The sequence below is a fragment of the Staurois parvus genome, unplaced genomic scaffold, assembly GCF_062004578.1.
Source record: "Staurois parvus isolate SC_StPar_1 unplaced genomic scaffold, SC_StPar_1.0 ptg001291l, whole genome shotgun sequence".
Taxonomy (NCBI): Eukaryota; Metazoa; Chordata; class Amphibia; order Anura; family Ranidae; genus Staurois; species Staurois parvus.
This window is the reverse complement of record NW_028319087.1, coordinates 331655-345329: the sequence shown is the minus strand read 5'-3', so window position 1 is coordinate 345329 and position 13675 is coordinate 331655. Positions and strand designations below refer to the sequence as shown.

The following is a 13675-nucleotide window of genomic DNA, read 5'->3' as shown; positions in this document are numbered from 1 at the left end:
TTTTCTCCTCAACTACTCCTTCTATTGATGAGTTACTCAAATCATTAATGCCCCTAGTGTCATCCTCCTGCCATTTATATACATTATTGGATTTGTAATCCTGCATACCCCTACAATATTTTTTTCTTCTGTGTGTCCTCATCTAATTTATTAATATATTCCTGAACCTGTTTAGCCTTTTCTTTAAATTCACTAGACTCACTATAAGGTTGCATTTTATCTCTCAAATTATGGATTTTATCCTCCAAAATTCTCAATTTTCTCTTCCTCCTTTGCACAATTAATTCCATTAACTTCTTTTCAACATGGTTAAAAAAGGAAAACCATTCTTCATCCAACTCTTTCCCTATTAGACCATCACTAGGACCCAAATCCCACCTTAACCTTCTAGGTGTAATCCCTTCCTTAATGTACATCTCAAGAGTTAAGACATCCCACCATGATCTCACTTGCTTATCAAGTGAGTTCTTAAGATGTCTAAAATCTTTGGTTAAATCTATACGCTCCTGATTTTGTGAAAAAATATCTTCCACATTAACCCTTTTCTGTGACACAAAGTTAAATATATCCATGGCAGCTAGGTCAAAAAAGAAAGTGGTAAAACTTCTCAAAATAAGTAATCACAAACCCCAGCGCACAAAGAAATTTAAGATTTTGTGGAATAGATAGGATTGATGCTCCGTGGAGAGGGGGTGATATGGTTAAAAACATGTCACAAAATGAAACGAAGTGGATTTACCAAATGGGAACATTAATTCCTAAGGGGTTAAATGCAGAGATAATTGCTTCTTATCTAATTGGTAAAGGAACTGAGTGAAATTTATGTCCTATATGGGTGGTTATATTCATAATTTCTCTAGAGTAGAGTTTTTTATTTTATTTCATACATATATATATATATATATATATATATATATATATATATATATATATATATATATATATATATATATATATATATATATATATATATATATATATATATATATATTTTTTTTTTTTTTTTTTTTTTTTTTTGTTATTTTTTATTTTTATTTCTATTTATTTGTTATTTTTGTATTTGTTTTTTATTTTTCTTTATTATTTTCATTTTTATTTATTTTTTATTTTTATTTCTATTTATTTTTGTGTTTTTCTTTAAATTATGAGTTTAGCTATGGGTATACAGTGGGGCAAAAAACTATTTAGTCAGCCACCAATTGTGCAAGTTCTCCCACTTAAAAAGATGAGAGAGGCCTGTAATTGGCATCATAGGTAGACCTCATGAGAGACAAAATGAGAAAAAAAATCCAGATAATCACATTGGCTGATTTGGAAAGAATTTATTTGCAAATTATGGTGGAAAATAAGTATTTGGTCAATATCAAAAGTTCATCTCAATACTTTGTTATATATCCTTTGCTGGCAATGACAGAGGTCAAACGTTTCCTGTAAGTCTTCACAAGGTTGGCACACACTGTTGCTGGTATGTTGGCCCATTCCTCCATGCAGATCTCCTCTAGAGCAGTGATGTTTTGGGGCTGTCGCTGGGCAACACGGACTTTCAACTCCCTCCAAAGGTTTTCTATGGGGTTGAGATCTGGAGACTGGCGAGGCCACTCCAGGACCTTGAAATGCTTCTTACGAAGCCACTCCTTCATTTCCCGGGTGGTACGTTTGGGATCATTGTCATGTTGGAAGACCCAACCATGTTTCATCTTCAATTCCCTTGCTGATGGAAGGAGGTTTGCACTCAAAATCTCACAATACATGGCCCCATTCATTCTGTCCTGTACATGGATCAGTCATCCTGGTCCCTTTGCGGAGAAACAGCCCCAAAGCATGATGTTGCCACCCCCATGCTTCACAGTAGGTATGGTGTTCTTTGGATGCAACTCGGCATTCTCTCTCCTCCAAACACGACGAGTTGTGTTTCTACCAAACCGTTCTATTTTGGTTTCATCTGACCATATGACATTCTTCCAATCCTCTTCTGGATCATCCAAATGCTCTCTAGCAAACTTCAGATGGACCCGGACATGTACTGGCTTGTGCAGGGGGACACGTCTGGCACTGCAGGATCTGAGTCCCTGGCGGCGTAGTGTGTTACTGATGGTAGCCTTTGTTACGTTGGTCCCAGCTCTCTGCAAGTCATTCACTGTGGTCCTGGGATTTTTGCTCACCGCTCTTGTGATCATTTTGACCCCACGGGGTGAGATCTTGCGTGGAGCCCCAGATCGAGGGAGATTATCAGTGGTCTTGTATGTTTTCCATTTTCTAATTATTGCTCCCACAGTTGATTTGTTCACACCAAGCTGCTTGCCTATTGCAGATTCAGTCTTCCCAGCCTGGTTGTCAGGAATCTAGGAATGACGAGAAAGGTGTGGACTGACACAGGGAAACGCAGGTTTCAGGTATAGTATAATAATACAGTTTATTAGCCACCCAGATATATATATATAAACGCACAGTGAAAAAACCAACCTTCCACTAATCTTAGGTGCAGGAACACAGGCGTAGTCAGGGCTGGAGAGGTGGAATGGTCAGGCCGGCCGTAGGGTTCTGTAACGACTGCCTGGTGGTACCTCTAGCGCTCCTCAGGCACGATTCCCCAGGGAGCGGAGTCTAAGTCCCAGTCTGCTTATTCACCAGGGCCCCTGATGGTGGGGATGGACTTGGAGCAGACAGGAACCAGGTCGCGGCCCCTGAGTACACCTGCTAGTGGTAGAGGGATCCGCCAGAGGTATGTGCAGGTAGAAAGCCTGATGTGAAGAGGCAGAAGGTGTGAGCAGGGACGGCTGGATCCGTGCAGGATGGATGGATGGCAGAGTAGTTAGCGTGGTCAGACGGGCCAGGTCAGCAACGTGCGGGCAGCAAGGTACCAAAGGAGCAGGCAGAGAATCGTCAGGGTCACAAGCTGGGTTCAGTAACTCACGGGCAGCGCGGTACAGGGGATCAGGCAGAAGGATGGTCAGGCAAGCCAGGGGTTCAACAGGAGACGGTCAGCAGAGGTCAGGATCAAGCAGGGTCAGCAACGAAGCAGGAACACAGGATACCAGGTACAGAGGCTCATGGGAAAACATACACCAAGGCCCAGATCACAGGCCTGGTCATGCCTTAAATACACCTTTCTGCAATCAACCCCAGGTTTGGCTGATTGCAGAAGTGAGCTTCTGGCTGCTGAGAGCACCCGCTGGTCAGCTCTGGTACTGCAGCCCACACGGCAGGTGAGTCCCACCACCAGTGCTGAGTCCATTCCTGACACTGGTGCAGGTCTACAATTTTGTTTCTGGTGTCCTTCGACAGCTCTTTGGTCTTCACCATAGTGGAGTTTGGAGTTTGACTGTTTGAGGTTGTGGACAGGTGTCTTTTATACTGATAACAAGTTCAAACAGGTGCCATTGATACAGGTAATGAGTGTAGGACAGGAGCCTCTTAAAGAAGAAGGTACAAGTCTGTGAGAGACAGAAATCTTGCTTGTTTGTAGGTGACCAAATACTTATTTTCCACCATAATTTGCAAATAATTTTTTTCCAAATCAGCCAATGTGATTGTCTGGATTTTTTTTCTCATTTTGTCTCTCATAGTTGAGGTCTACCTATGATGCCAATTACAGGCCTCTCTCATCTTTTTAAGTGGGAGAACTTGCACAATTGGTCGCTGACTAAATACTTTTTTGCCCCACTGTATATATATAGTATATATATACAGTCATGGCCGAAATTGTTGGCACCCTTGATATTTCTCCAGGAAATCATGTATTTCTCACGAAACGTATTGCATTAACACATGTTTTGCTATACACATGTTTATTCCCTTTGTGTGTATTGGGACAAAACAAAAAAAGGGAGGAAAGAAAGCAAATTCGACATAATGTCACACAAACCTCCAAAAATGGGCTGGACAAAAGTATTGGCACCCTTTCACAACTGCGGATAAATAAGAATGTTACAAGCATGTGATGCTCCTGTAAACTCACCTGGGGCAAGTAACAGGTGTGGGCAATATAGAAATCACACCTGAAAGCAGATAAAAAGGAGAGACGTTCACTTAACCTTTGCATTGTGTGTCTGTCTGTGCCACACTAAGCATGGACAACAGAAAGAGGAGACGAGAACTGTCTGAGGACCTGAGAACCAAAATTGTGGCAAAATATCAACAATCTCAAGGTTACAAGTCCATCTCCAGAGAACTAGATTTGCCTTTGTCCACAGTGCGCAACATTATCAAGAAGTTTGCAACCCATGGCACTGTAGCTAATCTCCCTGGTCGTGGACGGATGAGGAAAATTGATGAAAGATTGCAACGCAGAATAGTCCGGATGGTGGATAAGCAGCCCCAAACATGTTCCAAAGACATTCAAGCTGTCCTGCAGGCTCAGGGAGCATCAGTGTCAGCGCGAACTATCCGTCGACATTTAAATGAAATGAAACGCTATGGCAGGAGACCCAGGAGGACCCCACTGCTGACACAGAGACATAAAAAAGCAAGACTACAGTTTGCCAAAATGTACTTGAGTAAGCCAAAAGCCTTCTGGGAAAACGTCTTGTGGACAGATGAGACCAAGATAGAGCTTTTCGGTAAAGCACATCATTCTACTGTTTACCGAAAACGGAATGAGGCCTACAAAGAACAAAACACAGTACCTACGGTAAAATATGGTGGAGGTTCAATGATGTTTTGGGGTTGTTTTGCTGCCTCTGGCACTGGGTGCCTTGACTGTGTGCAAGGCATCATGAAATCTGAGGATTACCAAAGGATTTTGGGTCGCACTGTAGGGCCCAGTGTCAGAAAGCTGGGTTTGCGTCCAAGATCCTGGGTCTTCCAGCAGGACAATGACCCCAAACATACGTCAAAAAGCACTCAGAAATGGATGGCAAAGAAGCGCTGGAGAGTTCTGAAGTGGCCAGCAATGAGCCCAGATCTAAATCCCATTGAACACCTGTGGAGAGATCTTAAAATTGCTGTTGGGAAAAGGTGTCCTTCCAATAAGAGAGACCTGGAGCTGTTTGCAAAGGAAGAGTGGTCCAAAATTCCGGGTGAGAGGTGTCAGAAGCTTATTGATGGTTATAGGAAGCGACTGATTTCAGTTATGTTTTCCAAAGGGTGTGCAACCAAATATTAAGTTAAGGGTGCCAATACTTTTGTCCAGCCCATTTTTGGGGTTTTGTGTGACATTATGTCATATTTGCTTTTCTGCCTCTGTTTTATATTTGTTCCAATACATACAAAGGGAATAAACATGTGTATAGCAAAACATGTGTTAATGCAATACCTTTTTTGTGTGAAATACTTGATTTTCAGGAAAAATATCAAGGGTGCCAACAATTTCGGCCATGACTGTATATATATATATGTCACAAGTTAGCTTGCAGCCTCTTGTGTGTTTACTCTTACCTCCTTGCTGCTCTTGATTCCTTCCATGTGTGTTTGTCTGTGCTCACCTGTGGGCGTCGTCTGCTATTCCCTGTGTTTTATGTCCTTCCCTTCCATCACTTCTTGTCCCGCCTCCTTGTCTGTCTGTCTATTTAAGATGTGCTCAGATTAGGTCACATTGCCTGAGCATCTTCGTGTTGTTGGAGCTCCTGTGTGGTCCGCTGTGTATCCTATGTTGTCTATCTGTGTACCGACCTCGGCTTCGTTCCTGACCTTGCTAGTTTTCCACCTGTTCTGACCTCAGCTTGCCCATTGGATTCCCTGTGTCTTCTTCCTTGCACCCAGCTCCCGCTAGCAGTCTCCTCCACCTCAGCTGGGTGTACCTGGGGGCCACGACCTGGTCTCAGCCTGCTGCAAGTCCATCCCCACCATCAGGGGCCCTGGTGAACAAGCAGGCTGAGGCTTAGATTCTGCACCCTGGGGAACCCCAAGCTGTGGTTTTATAGAGCTCACTACCATAGACATGGCATATATATATATATATATATATATATATATATATATATATATATATATACACACACACAGTGGGGCAAAAAAGTATTTAGTCAGCCACCAATTGTGCAAGTTCTCCCACTTAAAAAGATGAGAGGCCTGTAATTGGCATCATAGGTAGACCTCATGAGAGACAAAATGAGAAAAAAAATCCAGACAATCACATTGGCTGATTTGGAAAGAATGTATTTGCAAATTATGGTGGAAAATAAGTATTTGGTCAATATCAAAAGTTCATCTCAATACTTTGTTATATATCCTTTGCTGGCAATGACAGAGGTCAAACGTTTCCTGTAAATCTTCACAAGGTTGGCACACACTGTTGCTGGTATGTTGGCCCATTCCTCCATGCAGATCTCCTCTAGAGCAGTAAAGTTTTGGGGCTGTCGCTGGGCAACACGGACTTTCAACTCCCTCCAAAGGTTTTCTATGGGGTTGAGATCTGGAGACTGGCGAGGCCACTCCAGGACCTTGAAATGCTTCTTACGAAGTCACTCCTTCGTTGCCCGAGCGGTATGTTTGGGATCATTGTCATGTTGGAAGACCCAGCCACGTTTCATCTTCAATGCCCTTGCTGATGGAAGGAGGTTTGCACTCAAAATCTCACAATACATGGCCCCATTCATTCTGTCCTGTACATGGATCAGTCATCCTGGTCCCTTTGCGGAGAAACAGCCCCAAAGCATGATGTTGCCACCCCCATGCTTCACAGTAGGTATGGTGTTCTTTGGATGCAACTCGGCATTCTCTCTCCTCCAAACACGACGAGTTGTGTTTCTACCAAACCGTTCTATTTTGGTTTCATCTGACCATATGACATTCTCCCAATCCTCTTCTGGATCATCCAAATGCTCTCTAGCAAACTTCAGACGGGCCCGGACATGTACTGGCTTAAGCAGGGGGACACGTCTGGCACTGCAGGATCTGAGTCCCTGGCGGCGTAGTGTGTTACTGATGGTAGCCTTTGTTACGTTAGTCCCAGCTCTCTTCAGGTCATTCACTAGGTCCCCCCGTGTTGTCCTGGGATTTTTGCTCACCGTTCTTGTGATTATTTTGACCCCATGGGGTGAGATCTTGCGTGGAGCCCCAGATCGAGGGAGATTTTCAGTGGTTTTGTATGTCTTCCATTTTCTAATTATTGCTCCCACAGTTGATTTGTTCACACCAAGCTGCTTGCCTATTGCAGATTCAGTCTTCCCAGCCTGGTGCAGGTCTACAATTTTGTTTCTGGTGTCCTTCGACAGGTCTTTGGTCTTCACCATAGTGGAGTTTGGAGTGTGACTGTTTGAGGTTGTGGACAGGTGTCTTTTATACTGATAACAAGTTCAAACTGGTGCCATTGATACAGATAATGAGCACAGGACAGAGGAGCCTCTTAAAGAAGAAGGTACAGGTCTGTGAGCAATCTTGCTTGTTTGTAGGTGACCAAATACTTATTTTCCACCATAATTTGCAAATAAAGTCTTTCCAAATCAGCCAATGTGATTGTCTGGATTTTTTTTTTCATTTTGTCTCTCATAGTTAAGGTTTACCTATGATGCCAATTACAGACCTCTGTCATCTTTTTAAGTGGGAGAACTTGCACAATTGGTCGCTGACTAAATACTTTTTTGCCCCACTGTGTATATATATATATATATATATATATATATATATATATATATATATATATATATATATATATATAAAATATTATATAGTTCAGAATAATCCCAAAACAAAATGTCACCAAATTAGATCAATAAAAAATTATTACAATAATTTAAAAAAAAGAACACAGAACAAGGAATATCCTCTGTAAGAATGATTAATGAATTAAGCATATGAAATTGCTAAAAAAAACATCGGAGAGTATGTAACAAAGCTGGAGTGGACAGAAATTACTTCTAGCTATTGTCAATAAAACAGTTGACACACTCCTGTTCTGCATCGTACTCTCCAACTCTTTGGTGCCTTGTCCGGATATAAAGTTAACACTTCTAAAAATGAAGCGTTACCACTTCACATACCCCCAGCCATTTTATCTTCCCTTAAGCTAAATTACCCCTACCGCTGTTGCTTCCACTCCTTGAGGTACCTAGGTACCAACCTTACTTCCTCCTACCACTCCCTTTACGAAGCTAATTTTCCTCCCCTTTTCCAAATCATTACTCAATCCTTAAAATCTTGGGACAAACTTGCCATCTCTTTCCTGGGAAGGATTAATGTACTAAAAATGACCATTCTGCCCAAACTCTTGTACCTGTTTGAGATGCTTCCAGTCCCTATTCCTATGTCCAGGCTACGTTCTCTAGAGAAATCTTTCCTCCACTTTATCTGGCATAGTAAATCTCACCGAATTGCGTGCACAGTTCTCCTTTCACCATGACCTAGAGGAGGCATAGGGGCTCCAGATCTTGTGACATATTATTTGGCTACTCATTTCTGTACTTTTCTTGGTCTTCTCAGCACACCCCTAATAAATGGTCCAAGATTGAATGGCTGCAGCTTTGTCCATTACACCCTTGTTCCCTACTCTGGTCTATGACCCCCACTGAAATTGCCTCACATAAACACCGACTGTTCGGGCCAATGCACTTCACGTTGTCCATATGGAGGCGTTATAACAGTAGATTCTCTCTGTCCTCCCCTTGCTCACCTCTGACCAATGTTATACTTAATCCTAATCTCCCTGATAGCTTAACCCCTGCCCGTAACAGCTCCAGGGCTAAAGCTAATTTATTTCAACTGAGACATCTGGTGAAGCTTAAACCCTTTATAGAGTTAAAAAAATCTGCACACATGCCTCATCAGCATTATGTTTACCTGCAGATACGACTTTTTTCTTCAAGATTCCCTCCCTGACACTTTTGAACTCATTTGCATTCAGGGTCCTTGCCAACGGGGCCTAATTTCCTCTATTTATAAGCTATTACAAGACACCTGTCCCCTATCTACAGATATACATCTTTACATGTGGAAACGGCCCCAAAATTTTCAACAAGATATCCCCCTAGATCAATGGAGCAAGATCTGGGAGGCCGCCTCCAGATCTTCTACTTGTGTGGTATATAAAGAAAATACTTAAAATGTTGATGTTTTGGTACATGACCCCTGAGGTTCTCCATGCCCGTAATCCAAATGTTTCTGTCTGCTGGCGATGTGGCAAGGAAATTGGCATCCTTTTGCATATTTTCTGGCTTTGCCAACACATTGCACCTTTCTGGAGAGAGGTCCTAAGCCTTTTTCGGCTTTTTTTACGGGTTCATATCCCATTTGACCCCACCCATTTTTTTATTAGGCCTACCTATTACAGGCCTCTCCAAGTTTGCTAAGAAACTATCTTCCTATGTCTAAACAGCGGCCAGGATAACCATAACCATGCATTGGTTATCTACTACACCTCCCTCATGGTGGGTGTAACAATCATGCACACAGAGATGGACGCGATCATCCATTTTGCTCCAAACCCCTCCATTTTGTATCTCTCCAAAATCTGATTCCTCTGATATCCCCCCTCCCTCTCTGTTGAGTGACATGTGGTCTGTTTGATGCAGATCCCAGGCAGCAAACTCATTGGGAGTGCATCATGGTTATAAATCCCACAACTAGCTCGTGCCCCTCTGTCTGCAAGACTCTTGCTGGAGAAGGGGTCGTAAAGCCATAAACCGAGCCCTCACTGATCTTCAAAAGACATTCCAGGGAGTCGTAAAACAGACTTACATTTTACAACCCAGTTTTCCATATCATTTTATATCTCTAAATAGGAAATAATTACACAAACATGGAGCACATATTTGGATGGCTCACTCTAATACAAATCACCTGATACATTACACCCCCTATCTGACATATACAGGAAAGCAGAAAATTATATCTCCTTAACCATTCAAGCAGGTATGTCATATTTCATATCTAACCGTTCAGCAGATGATTCTGGGTATTAATCTACTCGTGGATAGAATGTTATATATGTACCTAGGAAAAGTTATTGGCCATAATATAATTTGTGAAGGCTTTGGTCATAGCCTGAGCTCCCCGCCTACACAACCCCCTCCCCAAATGAGGCAATTGTTTCTCTGCTTCAGGGGGACACCCTTGGAGTTCCTAGAAAAAGCTAAGCTGAGTGGAAGTGGAAGACTCTCCTTTTTAACATCGGAACTAACTTTGGGAGATAAAGCATCCTTTTGGCTCATGAAACCTGATCTGGTTTGGCAAGTACTTTACCTCCCTAAATTCCTTTCTATTATCTCTTTGCTGTGTTATTGCTCTCTGTATATTTATATATATATTGGCTACATCTTTTTCTGTAAATATTTTTATTGCACCCTTTTGACCTTTTAGTAATAAATCTTACTTTCTGAAAGTGTTGAACTGTTTCTAAAGCTCTTTAATGCAAACTAAGAATCCCAGCCTCTGAAAAGCGCTACTGTGTGTGTGTTTTAAACTTCCGTATATCTCTGCCTGCGGTGACAGTGGTATACCGACGATTATTCCAACATCATAGTGTTATTGCTGATATTGCCGAGTTTCCTCTTTCTCTGTACAAAAAGGAGGTTGTGGCAGTGTGAAGGGTTAATTGCGTAATTAACCTGACCCAGTAACAATCGCTCCTAGGCTGCCAGCACACAGGTTGTGGTCCATTAGCTGGAAAATCTTTGTGCAGGGTGCAGCTGGGCATGGCATTGTTATGCATGTGACAGCGCAGTTTTAGATTGGCTAGTCCTTCGGTCCCGAGTTTGGTGAGAAGGGCTGGGGTCTGACGCCGCGATCGTCACAGTGGGAACTGCTGAAAGTTATTGGTGAGATGAGAACAATGGAGTATTTAACTGCCATACATGTCCCCCTTTTCAAAGAAGTTTGGGATCCATGGGACCTTTCTATTTCCAATATGTCTATTCAGATGTCTGATTTTGCTGGCTAATCCACTGTTATCCTCTGAGATTGTATGTATGTGCATTTTCATTTTTTCTTTCGTTGATTTGTGATATGTTACTGTTGTCTCACAATTCTATGCAACTTCTTGTCTGTTGTATGCCTTTCAAAAACTCAATAAAAACATAATTTATAAAAAAAATGGGTTAGACAAATGTTAAAAATGTTATTATTCAGGGTTCTAAAAAAATTAAGTTTCCTCACTTCCTTGCCATAAAAGGAAGACATCATCTATATAGCACCTGTAGGATATCAGTTCAGGCCACTCCCAAGAATAAATCATATCTTCCTCCCACCTAGCATGAATACGTTTGCTAAACTGGGAGTAAATTTAGCAAAGTTTAGTTTGAGTATATAATAAATGACTTATCTTTGGCCTGGGTGGGTTTCAGAAACACTTTGTCCTGTCACATAATGAAACAGTCTTCAACACTCATCTCTTCTTTGAAAATCTCTGCTTGCTTCCTTGTTCTGGAAATCTTGTTTCCTGGCATGTGGACTGGGTTGTTTCAGCCACTTGTTATCTTGGTTTTGGGTCCCTTCACTGGACCAATTGAATGTATAAAAGAGAGGAGGCTTGCGACTGTGACCTCAAGTAAATAAATAAGGCATTTAGAATTGGCATGTAGCAACCAGCTACAGAGAGGTGAAAGTGATGGTGGTGGGGTTTTGCCCAGAGCTGGGTTTTAAGTAATAAATACTGTAACATACATTATTTATATATACAGTATAAAAAAAATAAATGCTGTAACATACTGCTGGCTCCACACCACAGCCTGTATTTTATCGATGAGTGGCAAATTGCTGTCTACACTGTAAAGTAACCTAGTGGTATATAATGGAGGTTGGATAACAGTATCAACACAATGTTATAAATTATTCCCGTCTGTATCCAGGCTTCCTGTAGGCAGCAGTATTCATTCTCTCTCTCTCTCTCCCTCTCCCCCCCTCTCTCTCTCCCTCTCCCCCCCCCCCTCTCTCTCTCTCTCTCTCTCTCTCTCTCTCTCTCTCTCTCTCTCTCTCTCTCTCTCTCTATATATATATATATATATATATATATATATATATATATATATACACACAGTTGTGTTCAAAATGTCAGACATCAGTAACCTGAGCAATCACTGTTTTTGGTAGAAATGATATTTCTACATGGCAAATAATTTACTAGCAGGTGTAGTAGAGTAATAGAAATCCAACAGACCCAACAGTCATGACATGCATGCTGCTGATTCTGTGTAATTGAATCACTAATTGAAAGGGGCATGTTCAAAATAATAGCAGTGTGGAGATCTATTAGTGAGGTCATTTATTCTTTGAAAAACAGGTGGCAATTATTGCCCTTATTTAAGGAAGGAAGGCAGCAAATGTTGTACATGCTGGTTACAGTGCATTTCTTTCTGATATTCTGAGGAGAATGGGTCGTTCCAGACATTGTTCAGAAGAACAGCGTGCCTTGATTAAAAAGTTGATTGGAGAGGGGAAAACATATAAAGAAGTGCAGAAAATTATTATTATTATTATTACTTCGAGTTTATATAGCGCCAAAGGGTTTGCTCAGCGCTGTACAATAGAGGGGGGGACAATACATGGCACAGTACAACAACAACAAACAACGTACGAGGGGTAAGAGGGCCCTACTCTTTCGAGCTTACAATCTAGGAGAAAATGATAGGCTGCTCAGCTAAAATGATCGCAAATGCTTTAAAATGGCAACCAAAACCTGAAAGACGTAGAAGAAAGCGAAATACTACCATTTGAATGGATAGAAGAATAGCCAAAATGGCAAGGACTCAGCCAACAATCAGCTCCAGGAAGATCAAAGAAGGTCTAAAGTCACCTGTGAGTACTGTTACAATTAGAAGACGCCTATGTGATGCCAAGCTATCTGCAAGAAGCCTTCGCAAAGTCCCACTGTTGAAAAAAAGACGTGCTGAAGAGGTTACAATTTGCCAAAGAGCACATTGACTGGCCTAAAGAGAAATGGCGCAACATTTTGTGGACTGATGAAAGTAAGATTGTTGTTTTTGGGTCTAGTGGCCGGAGACCGTTTGTCAGCCGACCCCCAAACACTGAAATCAAGCCACAGTACACTGTGAAGACAGTGAAGCATGGTTGCGCAAGCATTATGATATGGGGATGTTTCTCATACTACGGTGTTGGGCCTATTTATCACATACCAGGGATCATGGATCAGTTTGAATACATCAGAATACTTGAAGAGGTCATGCTGCCTTATGCTGAAGAGAAAATGCCCTCGAAATGGGTGTTCCAACAAGACAATGACCCCAAACACACCAGTAAACGTGCAACATCTTGGTTCCAGACCAACAAGATTGACATTATGGAGTGGCCAGCCCAATCCCTTGATCTTAATCCAATAGAAAACTTGTGGGGTGACATCAAAAATGCAGTTTCTGAGGCAAAACCAAGAAATAGAGAAGAACTGTGGAATGTAGTCCAATCATCCTGGGCTGGAATACCTGTTCACAGGTGCCAGAAGTTGGTTGACTCCATGCAACACAGATGTACAGCAGTTCTCAGAAACAGTGGTTATACAACTAAATATTAAGTGATTCAACGGAAAGCAAAATCTTCAAACATTTTTCAGTTTATATAGTGAATTTTTGAGTTTGTAAAGAATACAAACACTGCTATTTTTTTGAACAGTCTAATATACACTTTTCTTCAATTGTTTTTAGAGGAACACAAATTTGATACATTTTTCTTCATGTTTTGAATTGGAATAGAATGTGTAGTGTTCCCAATGCATTTGTGTGTATGGAAATAAAAGCTATTAGAAGGATTTTGAGCTTTATTCACTTTTTTCAACACACTGCTATTATTTTGA

At 41.5% G+C, this 13675-nt stretch overlaps 1 protein-coding gene across 4 annotated transcripts in view; it reads left to right on the top strand.

The window, feature by feature from the left end:
* Positions 1–13675, top strand: part of IFT56 (intraflagellar transport 56) — a 555685-nt gene that overhangs the window by 517828 nt on the left and 24182 nt on the right. The window lies entirely within an intron of this gene.